Below are 22,607 nucleotides of genomic sequence, written 5' to 3'. Positions count from 1 at the left end.
TGAAAGAACTTTTGATGAAGACTCGTCTACTGAGGTGGTATGGGCTGAAGTCAGAAACAGGAGAGGAGAGGTCACACTTCTGGTGGTTTTTTTATAGGCCTCTGCAAAGTTCCAGGGAGGTGGAGGAGAGGATTGGAAAAATGATTCTGGGTAGCAGTGAAAGGAACAGGGTGGTCATTATGGGGGACTTTAACTTCCCCAACATTGGCCGGAAATGCTACAGCTCTAGTACTTTGGACGGATCATTTTTTGTCCAATGTGTGCAGGAGGGTTTCCTGACACAGTATGTCGAAGGGCCGACAAGAGGGGAGGCCACACTGGAACTGGTACTTGGTAATGAACCAGGTCAGGTGTTTGATTTAGTGGTAGGTGAGCACTTTGGAGAGAGTGACCATAATTCGGTTGCGTTTAGTTTAGCGATGGAAAGGGATAGGTACATGCCACAGGGCAAGAGTTATAGATGGGGGAAAGGCAATTATAATGCGATCAGGCAAAACTTAGCATGCATTGAATGGGGTAGCAAAATATAGGGGATGGGGACAATCGAAATGTGGAGCTGGTTTAAGGAACAGATATTGCGTGTCCTTGGTAGGTATGTCCCTGTCAGGCAGGAAGGAAATGATAAGGTAAGGGAACCAAGGTTTACTAAAGAAATTGTATCTCTTGTTTAGCGGAAGAGGGAGGCTTATGTGACGTTGAGACGAGTTGGTTCAGATGAGGCGATGGAGAGTTACAGATTAGCTAGGAAGGATTTAAAGAGAGAGTTAAGAAGAGCAAGGAGGGGACATGACCAGTTTTTAGCAAATAGAATAAAGGAGAACCCTAAAGCTTTCTATAGGTATGTGAGGAATAAAAGGATGACCAGGGTAAGAACAGGACCAGTGAAAACAGAAGTTGGAAGTTGTGTGTGGACCAAATGGAAATCGGAGAGGTACTAAACGAATATTTCTCATCAGTTTTAACTCAGGAAAAGGAAAATATTGTAAAGGAGAAGACTGAGATACTAGCTATTAGACTACAAAGGATAGAGGTTAGTAAGGAGGAGGGTTATCAATTCTAGAAGGTGTGAAAGTAGATAAGTCTGGGCCAGATGGGATTTATCCAAGGATTCTCTGGGAAGCTAGGGAGGGGATGGCGGGGTCTTTGGCCTTGATCTTTGAGTTGTCACTGTCTACAGGTTTAGTCACAAAGGACTGGAGGATTGCAAATGTTGTGCCCTCGTTCAAGAAGGGCAGTCGAGATAACCCAGGTATTAACAGACCAGTGAGCCTTACATCTGTTGTAGGAAAAGTTTTGGAAAGGATTATAAGAGAATATGACTTATAAGCATGTAGCAAGCAACAATTTGATTGGAGATAGTCAACATGGTTTCGTCAAGGACAGGTCATGTCTCACAATTCTCATTAAGCTTTTTTGAGAAAGTGACCAAGCATGTCGATGAGGGTAGGGCAGTTGACGTGGTGGACATGGACTTCAGTTAAGCCTTTGATAAGGTTTCACATGGTAGACTTTTGGAGAAAATGCAGAGGCATGGGATTGAGGGTAATTTAGCTGGCTTTCTGTAAGAAGGCAGCGAGTGGTGGTTGATGGAAAATAGAAACTGGCTTTCTGTAAGAAGGCAGCGAGTGGTGGTTGATGGAAAATATTCAGTCTGGAGTCCGGTTAATAGTGGTGTGCCACAACGATCTGTTTTGGGACCACTGTTGTTTGTCATTGTTATAAATGACTTGGACACAGGCATAGGTGGATGGGTTAGTAAGTTTGCAAATGACACTAAAGTCGGTGGAGTGGTGGACAGATGGAAGAATGATGCAGGTTGCAGGAGGCTTGGATAAACTGCAGAATTGGGCTGAGAGGTGGCAAATGGAGTTCAATGCAGTTAAATGTGAGTTGATTCACCTTGGGAAGAATAACAGGAAGGCAGAATACTGGGTCAATGGATAGATTCTTGGTAGTGTGGATGTGCAGAGGGATCTTGGTGTCCATGTACATAGATCCCTGAAAGTTGCTACTCAGGTTGATAGTGCTGTTAAGAAGGCATACGGTGTGTTAGATTTTATTGGTAGAGGAATTGAGTTCCGGAGCCATGATGTCATGCTGCAACTGTACAAAACGCCAGTGCGGCCTCACTTGGAATATTGTGTACAGTTCTGGTCGCTCCATTACAGGAAGGATGTGGAAGCATTAGAAAAGGTGCAGAGGAGATTTACCACGATATTGCCTGGTGAAGGGAAGGTCTGATGAGGAAAGGCTGAGGGACTTGGGTCTGTTCTCATTGGAGAGAAGAAAGCTAAGAGGGGATTGAATAGAGGTGTACAAGATGATCAGAGGATTAGGTAGGGTAGACAATGAAAGTCTTTTTCTTAGGATGATGGCATCGGCTTACACGAGGGGGCATAGCTGCAAATTGAGGGTGATAGATTTAAGACAGTTGTCAGAGGCAGGTTCTTTACTCAGAGGGTGGTAAGGGCGTGGAATGTCCTGCCTACCAATGTAGTTAACTCAGCCACATTGGGGGCATTTAAACAGTTCTTGGATAAGCATATGATGACGATGGGGGATGGGCTTAGATTAGTTCACAGGTCGGTGCAACATCAAGGGCTGAAGGTTCTGTGCTGCATTGTTCTATGTTCTATGCTCTGTGTTTCTGGAATGGTCATAATGATTGTGAAGACAGACAGGTTGGTTCACCTTTCCAGGAATTTTAAACAAATGACAAACCACTTTTTAGAGCTGATAAATATCCAATCCCTCGCATGGAGGATTTGTACACAGCTAGTGGAGGGGTGCTGTCCTTCATGAAGCTGGACATGGGCCATACGTACTTGTAATCACAGTTAGGTGTGGATTCCCAGAAGTACAATTAATACCCATAAGGGTTTGTACCAATATACGAGACTGCCATTTGGGGTACCATCAGCCTGTGCAATTTTTAGTGGATGATGAAGAATATTATCAGAGTCTACCCCAGGTTACCATTTATCTAGATGATATACTAATAACAGGGAAGATCAATAAAGAGCACTGAGAGAACGTAGATATAGTCCTTAGATGTTTCTCCCAGGCAGGTGTATGCCTTAGAAGGGAAAAATGTATGTTCCAGGCACCCCAAGTGACCTACTTGGGCAACAGAAGGTCCTGATGAAGGGCTTTTGCCCAAAATGTCTGACCTGCTGTGCTTTTCCAGCACCACTCTAATCTAAACTCTGGTTTCCAGCATCTGCAGTCCTCACTTTTGCCTAGATTGGGATACACTCATTGCAAGATAAAGTGGGGGCAATCAAAGGTTTCCCAGGACCCATGTCTGTACCGCAGCTCAGGTCTTTCCTTGGGTTCATATATAACCTGGCCTCCATCCTGGCACCTATGCATCAACTCCTAAAAAAGGGTTAGCCTTGGAAATGGTTGTGTAGCCAGACCAAAGCTTTCAGGGAAATGAAGAAACAGCTATTATCCTCTACGGTGTTGGCACACTTTGACCGCAGCGAGATCTGGTATTGATATATGATGCCTCCCCATATGGCATCAGGTTAGTATTAGCTCATGGGTGGCCCAATGGAGCGGCATGCCTAATAGTTTATACATCCAGGACTTTGGCAAATGCAGTGCCTAAATCCATCCAGATGGAGAAGGTTTGGCGGTTACATTTGGAGTTAGGAAGGTCCATCAATACCTTGTAAATTTGTAATAATAACCAGGTAGGTCTACTTAAGAGGACAAGGCAATGCTATCCATAGCTTCGCAGCTGACAATATCAGACAAAAATCCGGTCCTGGCAAAACAAAAACAGCTGGTGGGGGGAACCAAAGGGCCGTCAAAACCAGAATTGAAATCTTTTTGGACCCAGAGAGACCAGATCACGATAGAGGACGGCATATTATTATGGGGAGCAAGGGTGATAGTCCCGAGCAATGTTTGCTGCCAGACACTGGCTAAACTCTACCAGGGTCATCCAGAGGTTTCCAAAATGAAGATGCTGACAAGAAGTTATATCTGGTGGCCAGGATTGGATGCAGACATAGCCACATTGGTGAGGTAGTGTCCAGAGTGCCAACAAGGACAAAAAGTACTGCAAGCAGCTCCCCGCATTCATGGTAATGGCCAGATAGAGCCTACACTCGGTTACATGTTGGCTATGCGGTCCTTTCGTGGGCTCAATGTTTTTAGTTATTGTGGACACCCTCTCCGAAGCTTCCATAACCTTCCTGTAACATGGATTTCACAGGCAATAAAATCCACCTGGTTCCAGAACTGAACGCAATAATCTAAGTGTGGCCTAACCAAAGTCTTATCAAGCTGCAACATGACATCCTGATGCTTGTACTCAATTCCCTGACCAATAAAGGCAAGCATGCCATTTGCCTCGCTACCTGAATGGCCAATTTCAGGGAGCTATGGACTTGAACGCCAAGATCCCTCTGTATATTAATGCTGTTCAGAGTCCTGCCATTAACTGTATACTTTTTCTTAACATATGATCTCCCAAAGTGCAGCACCTCACACTTACCCAGATTAAACTCCATCTGCCGTTTCTCTGCCCATATCTACAACTGATCTATATCACGCTGTATCCTTTGACAACCTTCTACAGTATCTACAATTCAACCAATCTTTGTGTCATCTGCAAACCTACTAACCCAACCATCTATGTTTCCATCCAAGTCATTTATATATATCACAAACAGCAGAGGTCCCAGGGCAGATCCTGTGGAACACCACTAGTCATGGACCTCCAGTCTAAAAAACACCCTTCCACCACTACCCTCTGCCTTCTAATGGCAAGTCAATTCTGAATCCAAGGAGCCAAGTCACCATGCATCCCATGCATCTTAATCTTCTGGATGAACCTACCACGAGGGACCTTGTCGAAAGCCTTACTAAAATCCATGTAGACAATATCCACTGCTCTACCCTCATTGAGGACCTTCATTACCTCCTCAAAAAATTCAATCAAATTAGTAAGACATGACCTGCCCCGCACAGAATCATGCTGACTGTCCCTAATTAGGCCATTCTTTTCTAAAGGCATGTACATCCTATCCCTAAGAATTCTCTCCAATAGCTTCCTAACCACCGACATGAGACTGACTGGTCTATAGTTTCCTAGATTATTCCTATTCCCCTTCTTAAACTGAGGAATAACATTGGCTACTCGCCAGTCCTTCTCCTGATCTTGGTCAAGGCCCAGCAATGTCCTCTGTTGCCTCTCTCAATAACCTGGGGTAGATCTCATTGGGCCCTGGGGACTTATCCACCTTAATGTTCTTCAAGAGATTCATTGTTTGTAATTAACTGTTATTTTGCCTGTGAAATTTAATTTATATTCATTCTAAGTGTTAGATAGTACTCAGTGCTTGCAATGTTTGAGTCTCATAGTAAACATTTTTTAATTTAAAACCATGGAATTTTAAGACTTAATTCTTTCAATAAATAAGTGAGATTTTGTTTTTTTTTTTCAAAAAATGCTACTGGTCCCCACTTTATCATAAGACGGTAAAGTATTTCATTATCTAGTTTTGTGGCACACAATGAATAGGCCAATGACCACCTTTCTGGATTAGTGGTGCTGGAAAAGCACAGCAGTTCAGGCAGCATCCGAGGAGCAGGGAAATCGACGTTTCGGGCAAAAGTCCTTCATCAGGAATACAATGACCACCTTTCCCAATATTCCTGCCTCCTAGGCCATTGCCAAAGAACCCACAAAATTCCAGCTTGAAATGCTGTCTTTCATTGTTGCTGAGTAAAACTTCTGAAACTCTCTTCCTAAAAGCTGCCTCTGTTTATATACTGGCTGCAGTGGTTCAAGAAGGTAGCTCATCAGCACCTTCTCAAGTGTAGTTAAGGGTGGGCAATAAACATTCGCCTTACCAGTGATGCCCATATCCCTTAAGCAATTGTTTTTTTAAAAATTGCACATATTAATGCATTTATTAAAATTATTAGAAATGAGTCTCACTGACTCATTTTGTTGGCCATTTTGAGATAATATTAGAAATGGGATGAGCTGATAAACACTAAAAGCTAAGCCAAATGCACTCCACATGCCCTTTGAGTATTAAAGGAAATCAATCAAAGCAGCCGTCTCAGATACACTTCAGAGCAAAAGGAGTTCCTTGAGTTTATAAAGTGAACACCAAGAACCATCCTCCCTAATTAGTAAGGTGGCCAATAACTTAGATCAATATGAAACCACCTCGTTCCTTTTCCACCAGAAAGATATAGCAAATTTAAAATAAATGTTATGCTTTTAAATTATCTCCTCTCTGTTATTGATATGAGGAAATATTGCCATAGAATTGGCAGACAGCTAATGCTATTCTTCTATTCAAAATGGGAGACAAGACAAATCCAGGGGAATTATAGATCAGTTATCTGAATACTGGAGTTAGGAAAATTCTTAGAATCTTTATTCAAAGGTAATACAGACAAACGTTAGAAACAGAGAGAAAAATGAAGAGTAGTCCACACAGATTTCCAAAAGGACAGTCATATTCATCAAATGTGTGAATGAATTATTTAAGGATAGCAATGTGAATTTAATCTACAAAGACTTGCAAAATGCCTCTAATAAAGGACCACAGGATAGATTTAGGTTAGTGAAATAACAGCACAGAGGCCGGTATACCATCACCAAGTCACCCTGTAGTATTTTTCTCATTTTTCCTCAGCACCCATGTCATGTGAATCCTCTGTCTATATTTTTTCTTTTTTCCCCTTTCTCCCCCACACTACCGCCTAACTGCAGGATCCCTTATTTATATCTGTCAGCCAGGACTTCCTTGATTGGCCCAGGCTAACAACACAATCAAGGATCTCATAGGCAATAAGTTCCACTTGGTTCCAGACAGAGTATGTGAGAAGAAGGGGATTTCTAGCAGATCGGAGAGCAAAATGGCTATAAAATACGGTTGGAGTTTTAAACTTAACTATTCAGATTAGTAGAAGGTCAGAAGTGGAGTGTCATAGAGATCAGTTCTGGGATTGGTACTGTTCACCAGTTACATAAATTGGTTGGTCTTGGTGATCAGAAGAACAACAACAAATTTTGTGACAAGGCAAAAATTGGAAGGTACATCAAATAGGAAAGAAGACAATGACAAGATAGAAGAATTTAACAAATTTGCAGAATGGACATGCAAGTGGTGCATTGTAGAAGGCAAAATAAAAAGACCACTCACACGCTGTTACAACACTGGCATCTACCCAACAATGTGGCAAATTGCCCAAGCATGTCCTGTACATAAAAAGCCGGGCAAATCCAACCTGGCCAATTACTGTCCAAACAGTCTACTCTTGATTATCAGTAAAGTGATGGAAGGTGTCAATAACAGTGCTATCAAGCAACACCTGTTCAGCAATAACTTGCTCAGTGACACCCAATTTGGGTTCCGTCTGTACCACTCAGCTCCTGACCTCCTTACAGTCTTAATTCAAACATGGACAAAAGAGCTGAATTCCAGAGGGGAGGTAAGAGTGACAGCCCTTGACATCAAGGCTGCATTTGGCCCACAATGGCATCAAGGAGTCCAGCAAAACTGGACTTAATGGCTTTCAAGGGGCACATTCTCCATTGATTGATGCCATACATAGGACATAGGAAGATGGTCGTGGTTGTTAGAGGTCAGTCACCTCAGCTCCATGACATCTCTGCAGGAGTTCCTCAGGATAGTGTCTGAGGTTCAGAGTCCCTGGGCCCTCCTCCAAAATATCCATTCAGTGGAAACAAGGCCCTGAATATTCATGCACATACTGTGGAAGATCAGAATCATCACCATGGATATTACAGAAACCTGACCAAGCGTCCCCCCAGATGTAGCTACCCCTCTAGATATACTTTTAACCACTTATCCCTCCCAAATTATTAGTAATGTGATTCTTGTCATTATATCAACCCTTCTCCTCTTTCTTTTCTATCATTTTGATGGCTTTTTAGTTAAACAGGGCTATTTATAAGACATAGTATTGGACGATTTAGTTATATAATCAGAGTTTAGGGCTATAATTTAATGAAGTCCCATACTTTGTCATTTCGTGGCATTAAGTACATTGTGAACATTTTCTTTTGCTTGGTATATGGGTGCTTAGGGTCACCAATTGTTTTACAAATATTTGCACAAATATTCAGTATGCTCAGTGAAACCTCTGAAAAATAGAATTACCCAATTGAGATCCCTTCTGATATGCCTGATCTCAGGAGTTTAATGAAGCAGCCTAGGTGTGAAACTGATCACTGAAGGATGTACTACTGGGTCAATCTACTTTATGCTTTTTTGTCAGTAGCTGGCACATTCATTTTATTGGACTGTATTTGAGAGTTAAGTTCACTGTCATTGAATAATTAGTAGTCCTTTTTAATCATTTAATTATTTCATATTTTAGTATATCTCAATATGAATTTAACACAGCACACTTTGAGTTCTTTGAATTTGAATCCTTTGAAACAATGAGGTGGAGAAGGAGACATTATTTATGGCGTTGACTCAGAGTTCAGATCCTCCCTTGAGAGTTAGGAAGGTAAATTACATTTGTGCAGGGATAAAATATTTTCCTTCTCATCTGATAAGATTCCATCCAACTGTACTTTGAGCAGAACACAATTCAGGCTTGCCCTGTCATCTCTTTTTAAACTCATGGTATATTATTTCTCTATTTGCCAATATGAAATGTTCACATATTTTGTTGGTTGGTTTTAAATTGGATTGAACATAATAATGAGAGTAATTAACAGGTAATGTCTCATCACATTATATTGTTTCTACAGTATGAATGGCAAGTAATAACGTTACGTACAGTAACATAAATTTAACGGTGATTCATTGCATCCCAGTTGAATTTTGCATCTCTATTTCTTTGTCACATAGAGATGGAAGTAAAAAACATTGAAGGCTCTGCCATTGTGTAGAGAAATATCAAACAATTAATTGCTCACATTAAAGAGAAAATTATCAATTTATCTGTTTTTTTTCATGATGATTGAAATGAATGTTGATTAGCAAACTAAAAGGCTCCCTGATTCCCTTTAAACATTGTAACAGATTTGTTGAATACTCACCTAGGATTCAGCGCCACTGATGTTTCAACTTGCCCTTAGTACTATACTTAAGCACCTGCTAAACTATACACTCAATTCCTGGATCTCCCAAACTTCTATGGCATATTCAAAAGCAAGAGTAGTGCTTCCAATGGGAGTACAATATATCTAAATCCAACCCCCACCAATGATATAGGAACAGCTTTGTACATTGTTAGAAACAGTAAAACCTATTTCTTACTTTTGAGAAAGTGATTAATTTTCTGGATAAATGGATTTTCAGAAGACACTTGATGAAGTTCCCGTTGTTAGAGAGTCATAGTCATAGAGATGTACAGTATGGAAATAGACCCATCAGTCTAAATTGTCCGTGCTGACCAGATATCCTGAATTAATATAGTGCCATTTGCCAGCATTTAGCCCATATCCCTCTAAACCTTTCCCATTCGTATACTCATCCACATTCCTTTTAAATGTTATGATTTGGAGATGCCGGTGTGTTGGACTGGGGTGTACAAAGTTAAAAATCACACAACACCAGGTTATAGTCCAACAGGTTTAATTGGAAGCACACAACCTTCGGAGCGACGCTCCTTCATCAGAATCACCTGACAAAGGAGCGTCGCTCCGAAAGCTAGTGCTTCCAATTAAACCTGTTGGACTATAACCTGGAGTTGTGTGATTTTTAACTTTTACATGTTGTAATTGTACCAGTCTTGATCACTTCCTCTGGCAGTTGGTTATCCATTAGGTCCCTTTTAAATCTTTTCCCTCTCACCCTGAACCTATGCTCTCTAGTTCTGGACTCACCCCAAGGGAAAGACCTTGTCTATTTACCTTATCCATGTCCCTTATGATTTTATAAACACCTATAAGGTCACCCCTCAGCCTCCGACACTCCACATAAAGCAGTCCCAGCCTATTCAGCCTCTCCCTATAGCTCAAATCCTCCAACCCTGGCAACATCCCTGCAAATCTTTTCTGAACTCCTTCAAGTTTAACAACATCTTTCTACAGCAGGGAGATCAGAATTGCATGCAGTGTCCCAAAAGTGGCCTAACCAATGTCCTGTACAACTCAAACATGACCTTTGTCCCTTTAAGAGATCAACATGCAACTGCTTCTGGTCTGATATTACATGATGCCAGGCTTTGTAGCACTGGAGGTAGAGCCTGTGTCTGCAGATTACTCAGTGTTATGTATTAGGTTAGCTGTAAAGAAACTTACTGGAGGTCTTCAAGCAAACATAATCCAAGTTTGCGTTACATTTAGAGAACAAAAGAGAATTATTATACCCACGAGAGAAGCTCATAGAGTCATCGAGTCATAGAGATGTACAGCACGGAAGCAGACCCTTCGGTCCAACTCGTCCATGCCGACCAGATATCCCAACCCAATCTAGTCCCACTTGACAGCTAACGGCCCATATCCCTCCAAATTCAAATTACAGTGGTACTGGAAAAGCACAGCAGTTCAGGCAGCATCCGAGGAGCAGGAAAATCAATGTTTCGGGCAAAAGCCCTTCATCAGGAATAGAGGCAGAGAGCCCGAAGGGTGGAGAGATAAATGAGAGGCGAAGAGGTGAAGGAGGCCCAGGATCTCCATGTCCTCGGCTGAGTGGGAGGGGAAGTTGAAATGTTGGGCCACTGGGCGGTGTGGTTGATTGGTGCAGGTGTCCCAGAGATGTTCTCTAAAGCGCTCTGCTAGGAGGCGTCCAGTCTCCCCAATGTAGAGGAGACTGCATCAGGAGCAACGGATGCAATAAATGATATTGTGGATGTGCAGGTAAAACTTTGATGGATGTGGAAGGCTCCTTTGGGGCCTTGGATGGAGGTGAGGGAGGAGGTGTGGGCACAGGTTTTGCAATTCCTGCAGTGGCAAGGGAAGGTGCCTGGATGGGAGGGTGGGTTGTAGGGGGGCGTGGACCTGACCAGGTAGTCACGGAGGGAATGGTCTTTGCGGAAAGCGGAAAGGGGTGGGGAGGAAAATATTTCCCTAGTAGTGGCGTCAGTTTGGAGGTAGTGGAAATGTCATCAGATGATTTGGTTTATGCGAAGGTTGGTAGGTCCTGGGCCTCCTTCACCGCCGCTCCCTCACCACCCGATGCCTGGAGGAAGAACGCCTCATCTTCCGCCTCGGAACAATTCAACCCCAGGGCATCAATGTGGACTTCACCAGTTTCCTCATTTCCCCTTCCCCCACCTCACCCCCGTTCCAAACTTCCTGCTCAGCACTGTCCCCATGACTTGTCCTAACTGCCTATCCATTTATCTCTCCACCCTGCAGGCACTCTGCCTCTATTTCTGATGAAGGGCTTTTGCCCGAAACATCGATTTTCCTGCTCCTCGGATGCTGCCTGAACTACTGTGCTTTTCCAGCACCACTCTAATCTAGAATCTGGTTTTCCAGCATCTGCAGTCCTTGTTTTTACCATATCCCTCCAAACCCTTCCTATTCATACACCCATCCAGATGCCTTTTAAATGTTGCAATTGTCCCAGCCTCCACCACTTCCTCTGGCAGCTCACTCCATACACGTACTACCCTCTAAGTGAAAAAGTTGCCTCTTAGGTCTCTTTTATATCTTTCCCCTCTCACCCTAAACCTATGCCCTCTAGTTCTGGACTCCCCCACCCCAGGGAAAAGACTTTGTCTATTTATCCTATCTATGCCCCTCATAATTTTGTAAACCTCTATAAGGTCACCCCTCAGCCTCCGCGCTCCAGGGAAAACAGCCCCAGCCAATTCAGCCTCTCCCTATAGCTCAAATCCTCCAACCCTGGCAACATCCTTGTAAATCGTTTCTGAACCCTTTCAAGTTTCATAACATCTTTCCAATAGGAAGGAGACCAGAATTGCATGCAATATTCCAACAGTGGCCTAACCAATACCCTGTATAGCTGCAACATGACCTCCCAACTCCTGTACTCAATACTCTGACCAATGAAGGATAACATACCAAATGCCTTCTTTACAATCCTATCTACCTGTGACTCCACTTTCAAGACCCTGCACTCCAAGTCTCTTTGTTCAGCAATACTCCAAAGATCTTACCAATTAGTGTATAAGCCCTGCTAAGATTTGCTTTCCCAAAATACAGCACCTCGCATTTATCTAAATTAAACTCCATCTACCACTTCTCAGCCCTTTGGCCCATCTGGTCAAGATCCTGTTGTAATCTGAGGTAACCCTCTTCGCTGTCCACTACACCTCCAATTTTGGTGTCATCTGTAAACTTACTAACAGTACCTCTTATGCTCCCATCCAAATCATTTATATAAATGACAAAAAGTAGTGGACCCAGCACCAATCCTTGTGGCACTCCGCTGGTCACAGGCCTCCAGTCTGAAAAGCAACCCTCCACCACCACCCTCTGTCTTCTATCTTTGAGCCAGTTCTGTATCCAAATGACAAGTTCTCCTTGTATTCCATGAGATCTAACCTTGCTAACCAGTCTCCTATGGGGAACCTTGTCAAATGCCTTACTGAAGTCCATATAGATCACATCTATTGCTCTGCCCTCATCAATCCTCTTTGTTACTTCTTCAAAAAAATCAATCAAGTTTGTGAGACATGATTTCTCACGCATAAAGCCATGTTGACTATTCCTAATCAGTCCTTGCCTTTCCAAATACATGTACATCATGTCCCTCAGGATTCCCTCCAACAACTTGCCCACCACTGACGTCAGGCTCACTGGTCTATAGTTCCCTGGGTTGTCTGTACCACCTTTCTTAAACAGTGGCACCACATTTGCCAACCTCCTGTCTTCCAGCACCCTCACCTGTGACTATCGATGATACAAATATCTCAGTAAAAGGCCCAGCAATCACTTCTCTAGCTTCCCACAGAGTCTTATGCTATACCTGATCAGGTCCTGGGGATTTATCCACCTATATGCGTTTCAAGATATCCAGCACTTCCTCCTCTGTAGTGTGGACAGTTTTCAAGATGTCACCATCTACTTCCCTACATTCTATATCTTCAACATCCTTTTCCACAGTAAATACTGACACAAAATACTCATTTAGTATCTTCTCCATTTTCTGCAGCTCCACACAAAGTCTGCCTTGCTGATCTTTGAGGTACCCTATTCTCTCCCTCGTTACCCTTTTGTCCTTAATGGATTTGTAAAAACTCTTTGGATTCTCCTTAACTCTATTTGCCAAAGCTATCTCATGTCCCCTTTTTATCTAAAGAAGATATAGAAGAATGTGAGGTATTAGAGACAATGCAAATAAAAGGGTTTATGTGAATAATTCCAGAAATTAGGAAGTTTAATTCGGTAGGTAGATTGAGGAAGCTGTACCTGTTCTCCTTGAAGAAAACAGAAAGCTTGGTAGAGGTATTCAAAATCATTAAAGATCTGGCCAATGTAGGAAATACTATACCCACTGTTCGAAAAATTGAGAGCCAAGGACTTTACTTAAAATGCTAGGTGAAAGAAGCAACACTGTCATGAAAAAAAGCATTTTAATGTAACGAGTGGTTACGATCTGGAATGCACTGACTGACAGTGTGGTGAAGGCAGGGTAAGTTGTGGCTTTCAAAAATGAATTGGGTCATTATCCAAAAAGGAAGAATTTGTAAGGCTACAGGAAAAAGACTGAGGAGTGGCACTAGTGGGTAAGATAGACTGAGTCACCCCCTTCTGTGCTGTAACCATTCTGTGACTCCATGAGGGCAATAGCAAAATCTGGTTTGCAATTGATTTGATCGTACAAATTAGAAGAGAAAAGGTGGCGAGAAAAGTGGGAGAGGTTCTCTATTCCTGATGAAGGGCTTTTGCCCAAAACATCGATTCTCCTGCTCCTCAGATGCTGCCTGACCTGCTGTGCTTTTCCAGCACCACTCTGATCTAAACTCTGGTTTCCAGCATCTGCAGTCCTCACTTTTGCCTACTTGACTGTAACTCTTTTCTGCTCCCAGACTTCAGGTTAAAATCGCACCTTTGTCTATATTGTTGTCATCCTTCACCCTCTCCTTAATTTACCACGGTAGCAACCTTACCTTAAAAAAATTACACTCTTAACTAACCTCAAAGACTTAAGCATACTGTTGAACGTCAATACCAATTTGAACAATGGAGGTAATTGTAATTCGAGGCACCAACGGGATAGTCATAGCACATTTTGCCTACCCAATATTATAACTGTGATCCCTCCTGAAACTAACTGGCTGTTAGAGAGTGAGGAATCAGCCTGCATTGGTGAAAGGGGCAGTACATTTTGAAGTGTAGTCGATGCAGGGAAAGGCCAGTTTGACAACAGCAATTTCTCACATACAGCAATATGAGATAGATGATGAGGTAATTTATTCTACTAATGTTGGCTGAGGGATAAACTGGACTGGACTCTGGAAAATGTCCCACATTATCCTTTAACTAGCATATCATAAGATTAGATTGCAATTGCAAAACTGCTCTCGTACATCAGTCTGGTGTTCCGAGCAGGAGGAGTGTCCACATTGCTTGATCAGGCAGCACTGCATGCTTGACTCAAGGGGAAAGCTGACAATCTATCTTTCTAAGTCTGCAATGTAAGAGTTGACATTGCCCAAATGAACCGACCCAACATCAGTCAATTCGGCTGTTGCTGACTACACTGCAGATTCTCAAACTCGATGCTAAAGTCTGGCTTCATTGTTTAGCAAAAGAGATTAATATGGGGCGGCATGGTGGCTCACTGGTTAGCACTGCTGCCTCACAGCACCAGGGTCCCTGGTTCGATCCAGCCTCGGGCAACAGTCTGTGTGGAATTTACACATTCTCCCCGTGTCTGCGTGGGTTTCCTTCAGGTGCTCCAATTTCCTCCCGCAGTCCAAAAATGTGCAGGTCAGGTGAATTGGCCATGCTAAATTGCCCACAGTGTTACGTGCATTAGTCAGAGGGAAATGGGTTTGGGTGGGTTACTCTTTGGAGGGACGGTGTGGACTAGTTGGGCCAAAGGGCCTGTTTCCACACTGTAGGTAATCTAATCTAATATTTAGCAGAAGTTACTCAATAATAAGAAAATTGTAAGAATTTGAATTTGTTTTGCAATTTAGCTCATTACTTTGTCTCATTTAGTCTGTAAACCCCACCTTTCTGGGTGACCTTTCAATACAATGAATATGTAGTCTGATGACTCAAACTCCCTGTAATAAGATTAAGGCCTGCCTGATATAGTTTAACCTCAATGACATAAAGTATTTATCCTGATCACTGCATATGACGTGGATTTAGTTTGTTCATTACAAACTAAAAGAGTTTAGTGCATTGATTGTAAAGTAAGGGACAGAACAGTCTTTACCTTGTGAGTCTTCTCAGCACAAGTTTTACTGAAATCTGAAGTAAACACTTCACAGCATCAAAACTGGCATTTCAAATGTGCGCTGTGGTAATACAATGAGCTCCTGACCCCTGTCATAAATATTCAATCTATTCCTTTCAAAGCTATGTGGATTAGCATTATGAGCTGTTGTGAGTGCTTCACAAGATGGTCTGTATTATTTACATTAATCTTACCATGGACATAGTTCTGTTATATTCTGTTGGGCTGCAGTGTTCATCAACATCTCCTGACCTAATGGTTATCAAAAAGAAGCACTCAGCTTTGAAAAGAAATATTGTTATAATTTAATAATTCAGTCATTGATTTTTTTTCTGTTTCCTCTGCCAGATTCTCTTGGGTTTTCAGAAAGCAGCAGCACAGAGCAAAGCAGATGATAATCCTCTTCAATTCAACACCACAGAATTTGAATATCATGTGTTTGCCTTGTAGGAAAGCGACAGATAATGTTTTGACCCATTGGTAATGCAAAAACTCCCCTGAGGACAACAAACCAAACATAGGCAGCAAATATTGCAGTTGAATTGGAGCCTGTCATCAGAACCACGTTAGCATTGCTGGGACAATTGATTCTTTCAGAACTTTGGTCAATGGATTTTTGTTGGGTGAGGGTATCAAGCATTTGGATTAAAGGTGGATAAATAGAATTGAGGTACAGACTTAACTGAATCGTGGAACAGATATAAGAGGCTGAATCTCCTGCTTCTGTTCCACAATAATTTACAAGGCATTCGCAATTGTCAAATGACGTAACAACCAAATAATTAATTAATGAGGAAAGTATTTGGAACAGCAAATGATGCTCAAAAACCAAAATACATAAATAAGTACTACAAGCACCAGACCATTTCCCTTCCTGACAATTTCACAAATTTCTTCCCTGATTCTGCACTCTTGAACATTCCACTTAACGTTGTTCAGTCAAAGTGAGCCGAGACCACTTTTCCCTTGGCAAGAATCTTCTCTGTCAGCTTCCAGTATTTGACAGGCAGTAAGATCTGACAATCTGCAGGATGCAAATGAGTCTCCCTTAAAATGTGATGGAGCCAGTTTTAATTTCCTTCTCCACACTGTACTGTGCCATCGTTGGATGTAAAACAAAAACTAATGATATTCCACTGTCTTAATCATTTTGCAACAGACCTGAAACTGACACCGTCAGATTCACAAACACAGAAATTGCTGGAAAAACTCAGTGGCTCTGGCAGATATGTGGAGAGAAATCAGAGTTGACGTTTGTCACCCAACTTTATTTCTGATTTCCAGCATCCGTAGTCCTTTCAGTTTCTATTTACAGTGAGACTAACCCCTCTTTTATCGCAAGGCAGAGTTCAAAGGCTGTTTTTAAATCATTTTTAAAAAGCGGTTCAATTGTTGTACATGTAAACCGAGAAGCTTTTAATCTGAATCTAGAAGCTGCAAGTAGAAAAAAGGCTATATTGACCACGAAGGTCAGACAGACGTGAGTAATTACTGTGCTGAGTAACTTTTTGACACGTTTTGATTTGCTGGAGAATGAAATCGCCTCACCTTCTGGATGTAGGGGCTGACTGTCCATAGGCTCCCTCCCGGTAGGTGCAGCACCGGAGCTGGGTATCCGACACCTCTCCGAGTAATCTCCAAGCCTGAGACTCTGGTGACTGGTTACCAGGGACCTTCGATATTGCCAGGTCAGCAGCAATGCATGTCGACAGATTCTCACACACTCCCTAACCACAGGCGTCCGTGCTTACCACGCCACTAGCTTCCAGGCAGTACAATGTTTGCAAAATATACCCAGAGACAAAACCCTGGAGGAGGGCTGCCCCAGGGCTGTAAGGCGACGCACGAAAGAGAGGGACTGGAAAAGACGAGGAACAGCAGGCTGCGTGTTCTGAGTGAGAAGGGCTGAGAGGAGTACTTTGCAAACAAAAGCTTTTCCACTAGAGCGACAGAAAAGTGAAGGAATGATTCAATTATGGGAATCTTTTGCTCCATTATAGATAGTGCTGTCTAATAACGCAGAAGTGGTACTGCCAGCAACGTGACCTGAAGCTGCTAAATGGCTCTCATGGTTTTATTTCATTTGCAGTGCTTTCACAGAGTCATGTCTGAGCTGGAGAGCTGAATGCAAACAGGATTGCATTCCCCCAAGAATGACAGATAAAAACTCTTTTGCAGGGTCCCTTGAAGGTTTTTTATATCTAAGGTAACGCAAACCAAGCACAACTTTTATTTTACAGAATTAGGGACGTTTGATTAAAAAGTGGAACGGCGTCCTTGTGAAGTTTGACCATGTTTTTAAACAAAAGCAATTTCTGCCCTAACTCGGGGGGTCACTGTTTGTCACGTGAGGGCGTCTCCAGGGCCCTCAGTCGGTGCAAGACCCAGGTTCAGGCTGCATTCAGCCTGCCCTGCACAATGGAGGCGACCTCCTGCAATTCCTCGATGTTCAATCATTGACATCAGCACCCACAGCTCTCCCTTGAATGGACATTACGAATCCTCCCCCGCCCAACACATCTCGATTCACCCTCCCCTCACTCCAAGACTGCGCAGAGCACGTGGAGGGTATCTATCCTCACTGGATTGTGGGATGCCTCTTGAGCCATCCAAGAGTTTGAAGCAGCTCCTGCAATCCCCATGGTCGAATGGGGCACCTTCTCGCATGGATCAGATTGCAGCGTTCCCCGGATTTCTCACAAATTGAATCAGCATCGGGAACAAAGCAACACAGGGTTGAATGGAAGGGTGGACTCAAAATCCACCTTTAAGCCTGGTTCTAGTGCCCACAGTTGCTGACAATGACTGAACTGTCAATTCCGGTCAGGCCCCTGTGTGCAGGGCGTTCGTAGGCACGACACACAGACTTTCTAGAAATGTACTGGAAACCCATTTCTACTTCTATCGTTTGTTGGCTGCTTACTGGATGTCTTTAGGTTGACATGCATGTCATTGACCATTGGTCTCTTGGCAGTCCTGTAAGTGGGTACCATTGGGTTCAGCAGCCTTGTGGATTCAGACTGCCTGACCTGCCAGTTACAGGTCAGTTCACTGACTGTTTTCTTACAGATCCCTCTTTGTTATAGAGTCATAGAGATGTACAGCATGGAAACAGACCCTTTGGTCCAACTCGTCCATGCTGACCAGATATCCCAACCCATCATAGTTGCACCTGCCAGATCTGGAAGGGGGCTGGGCTGTGAATACTAAGGAACTGTGATGACTTTCGGGTTCAACAATTAAAAGAAAAATCATTGAATGACATGAAATAGAAGGAAGCCATTTGATCCAAAGTCTCTGTGCTGACCCTCGGAGAGATCTTTCCAACCAATCCCACTCCTCTGCTTTTTCTCCAGAATCTCTAAACTTTTACCTGTCATATATCATCTAACATTTTATTGAAAGTTTTTATTGATTCTGCTCCAACTACCTACTCAAGCAATGCCTTTTTCATGATTTCTCTGGTCCTTTTGTTAATTAACCTTAAATCTGCTTCCTTGGGTTACCAGATATTCCACCAAGAGAAACAGCTTCTCCTCATTTACCTTATCAAATGTCTTCATTTTGAATACAAATCAAATCTTATCCTAAACTTGGTTCTGAGGAGAATAGTCCGTTTTCTCTGGTCTCTCCACATCAATGAGATTAGATTAGATTAGATTAGATTACAGTGTGGAAACAGGCCCTTCGGCCTTAAAACATTGATATCCTTCAAACAGTATCATGTCTGAAATTGGCATTAGCTGGGACCGAATCACTATTCTCTGATGCTTTGTATAACTTTTGTGCTTTTGTTTAACATGCTTCTTAGAGGTTCCAGAGATCCTGTTAGCCATTTTAACACAAATAATTCTGCATGTAAAACTCCATGTCATCTGTTTCCTTCACCTTTAAAATTCAAACACTTTGTTTATATATTGGCTCTACTTAATCTTCCTAACAAGATGAATTGGATCACACTTCCTGGTGTTAAATTTAATCTGTTATTTCTGCCTGCTTCACAACGCCTTCTATGCTTTCATGAAGTCATTCATTATCCTGTCACTTTTGGTTACAGCTGGAGGTCTTACGGCATGGTGATAGTGTACTTACCTCTAGGCCAGAAGCTCTAGGTTGAAATTCTATCTCTGGATTGGATAGCCATGGAAATTGTACTATGATGCAGTCAAACAGGTTGCTTATCAATCTACAAGTTATTCTGGTACACCTATGACAGATGCTAAGAATCCCTAGGTCAAGCAGAACCCACTTTCCCATGTTCAACTAGCCTTTAGTTCTTGCTTTGAGCAAGTATCATCCCCATTCTGAAGGGCAGCCACATGCTGCTTACGACGTTTTTCAAGTTTTGAACTATCTGTCCATATTTAAATTATGTCCTATACATCAACTCCAGGTCATTAATATAAATAGAACAGCAATATATTGTTCACATGTATTTTACAAAAAAAAGTACAGTGAAAAGTTTTATAAGTAATATGTAGTTCAAAGGGGCAGTGATCTGAACATCAGCTGCTGGAATATTGCATTGCATACTTCTCTCTGGTCTGAATGTCCGTATACGCAACACATCAATGCTATCCTCATCAACTTGTTCGATTACTTCAACAAATATTTCAATAAATTTCACCAAACACAATTTGCTTTTAACAAATCTATGCTACCTTTCCTTCAGTATTCCATTATTATCCAAATGCCAGTAAATTTTGACACATTATCTCCGCTGAAGATTTCTCTCCCACATGTAGTAGCTAGGTTTATCATCTCCCCTTTTGTGAACCATAGTGTTGCAATCTTCCAGTCTATTGCCATACCTCAGGAAATAAATGATTGCTGTTTTTTTTTTCTCACCTTACTTTCCCCAGTATCCTAGGACATACGCCATTTGGAACACCTGACCTTTCTGCTTTGTGTGCTGCCAACTTTTTTAAAAATGTGTCTTTATATTTAGCCCATCCAATCTTTCAGCTGCATCCTCCTTCACTGTCGCCACAGCAGCCTCCTCTTTTGTGACAACAGGTGCTCGGTGCTCATTCAGTCTTGCCTTCTAAATCCACAAGAAGATCGCCTTTACAGCCTATAATTGGCTCTATCCTTCTTTTAACTAATCTGTTACTATTTATATATTTAAAATATAGTTATGTTCCCTTTTATGTTCTCCACTAATCCACTCTCATGCATTCTCTTTGCCTTTCTTATTTCCTTTTCTCAGTTCACTTCTAATTTTTTTTTGTCTTCAGCTGGGTTCTCTCTGAATGATCATTATCCTTCATTTTCTGTTTCATTGCAATCTCTTTATCTTTAATCATCCAGGAGACTGTAATTCCTTCCTTTCCCCCTTATGGGAATGCACCCTATTGCTGATTTTCTGATTTACCTGTCAATAAGCAATTGCAATCCACCTGGACTCCTTTGTAAATCATTGAAATCAACACCAGTCTAGCTGAGTACTTGCATTTGTAACCCTTTCTTATCTTTTTCATTTAATTATCTGAGCTGTGATCTCCGTTTCCCACTTCTTTTCCTACAGCAGCATGTTCAATTTGTCCAATTTCAATCCACAGTATTAGATCCATTAATAAAAACAGAAATTGCTGGAAAAGCTCAGCAGGTCTGGCAGCATCTGTGAAGAGGAATAAGAATTAACATTTCTGGTCTGGTGACCCTTCTTCAGAGCTGGATCCATCAATGTTTCCTTACTGGCTGGCTTCTAGCTGTCTCTTCTTCCTGCAAAATGTTCTTTTTCTACTCAGTGATGTCCTTTATCTTGGTACCAGGGAGGAGACTCATGTTGGCAAATGAAGAAATGCATGTTTCACTCTTTCACTATTAAAATACAGTTTCATTCCTACAGTTCCCCACATAAGGTCTGAGGCAGTACAATTTAAATATCACTTGTTCCAAATTAAGTGTAAATATCAGGGTGTGTATTTTTCATTAATGAGATATGGATATTGCTGACTGGACCAGCATTTATTGCCCATCCTTAATTTCCCTTGAGATGGCAGTGACAGTGAGTTGACTTCTTGAACCACTGCAGTCCTTGGGGTGAAAATACATTCACAAGGGGCTGTTAGGAAGGGATTTCCAGGATTTTTTTCCCAGCAACAGTGAAGGAATGGTGATATAGTTTCAAGTCAGGATGGAGTGTGGCTTCGAGGGAAAGTTATAGATGGTAGTGCTCCCATGTATCTATTGCCTTTGTCCTTCTGATAGTACAGGTCACAGATTTGGAAGGTGCTATCAGAGGAGTTATGGTGAGTTACTGCAATCCATCTTGCAAGTAGTCCACGCTGCAACTACCTAGTATTGGTGGTGGAGGGAATATCTGTTGAAGGCAGTGATTGAGGAGCCAGACAATTTGGGCTGTTTTGTCCCAGAGAACTCTAGGACGCTGGCTCACTTAACCCTCAGTGAGTGCACAACATGGAAGTACAAACTAGCAGGTCATCATGGGATGGAAGTCAACCTTTCCAATGAAGATTGTGACAAACACAAAGCTCTTTTTAACACCCTCTCGGTTGGCCACAACAAATATTTTTATTTATTTCTGGTGGACAACCATATCACTCACCAATGAATAAAGTAAAAAATCACACAACACCAGGTTATAGTCCAACAGGTTTAATTGGAAGCACACTAGCTTTCGGAGCGACGCTCCTTCATCAGGTGATTGTGGAGGGCTCGATCGTAACACAGAATTTATAGCAAAAATTTACAGTGTGATGTAACTGAAATTATACATTGAAAAATTGATTGTCTGTTAAGCCTTTCATCTGTTAGAGTACAGTGATAGTTTCACTTCTTTCATGTGTAAATCACAAGACCCTTTTTTTTAAGGTTGCATTCTTGGGTTAGCTGTTAATAATGGTGATAGCTAGACAATATGTTGAAGGTGTTAGCCCCCTATGTTCTCTGTCTATGACCCGATGTTTAGATTGATTCTAATCTAAAAAATGAGATAACCGAGTTTTACATAAATTCATGCAGTTTTTGAGCTCAGAGTTCTACATGAATGTATGCAGTTTTTGAGCAAAGTGCAATGTAACTCTGCAAGTACAAATTCACCACACAAAATATATGTGTGCATGTGGGTCTTCTGTCATGGTGGACTGCAAGACGTGTCAGATTGTGGACATAGATACCACTATTACGCGTGGGAAACCCTCCCACCTTGTACATGGCAGATACTCATGTGACTCAGCCAATGTTGTCTATCTTATATGTTGCAGGCAAAGATGCCCGGAGGCATGGTACATTGGGGAAACC

At 42.1% G+C, this 22,607-nt stretch overlaps 1 protein-coding gene across 1 annotated transcript in view; it reads right to left on the bottom strand.

Moving 5' to 3' along the window:
* Window positions 1-20,777, bottom strand: part of LOC122558276 (FERM and PDZ domain-containing protein 1) — a 99,134-nt gene extending 78,357 nt beyond the window's left edge. The window contains exon 1 of the mRNA XM_043706677.1: window positions 20,190-20,777. The gene's annotated coding sequence lies outside the window, so the exon portion shown is untranslated. The remainder of the gene's footprint in view (window positions 1-20,189) is intronic.
* Between the last annotated feature and the right edge of the window lie 1,830 nt (window positions 20,778-22,607).

This window comes from Chiloscyllium plagiosum, chromosome 2 (genome assembly GCF_004010195.1).
Source record: "Chiloscyllium plagiosum isolate BGI_BamShark_2017 chromosome 2, ASM401019v2, whole genome shotgun sequence".
Lineage (NCBI taxonomy): Eukaryota > Metazoa > Chordata > Chondrichthyes > Orectolobiformes > Hemiscylliidae > Chiloscyllium > Chiloscyllium plagiosum.
Note: the sequence above shows the minus strand (reverse complement) of the source record. Positions and strands in the feature narration are given on the sequence as shown.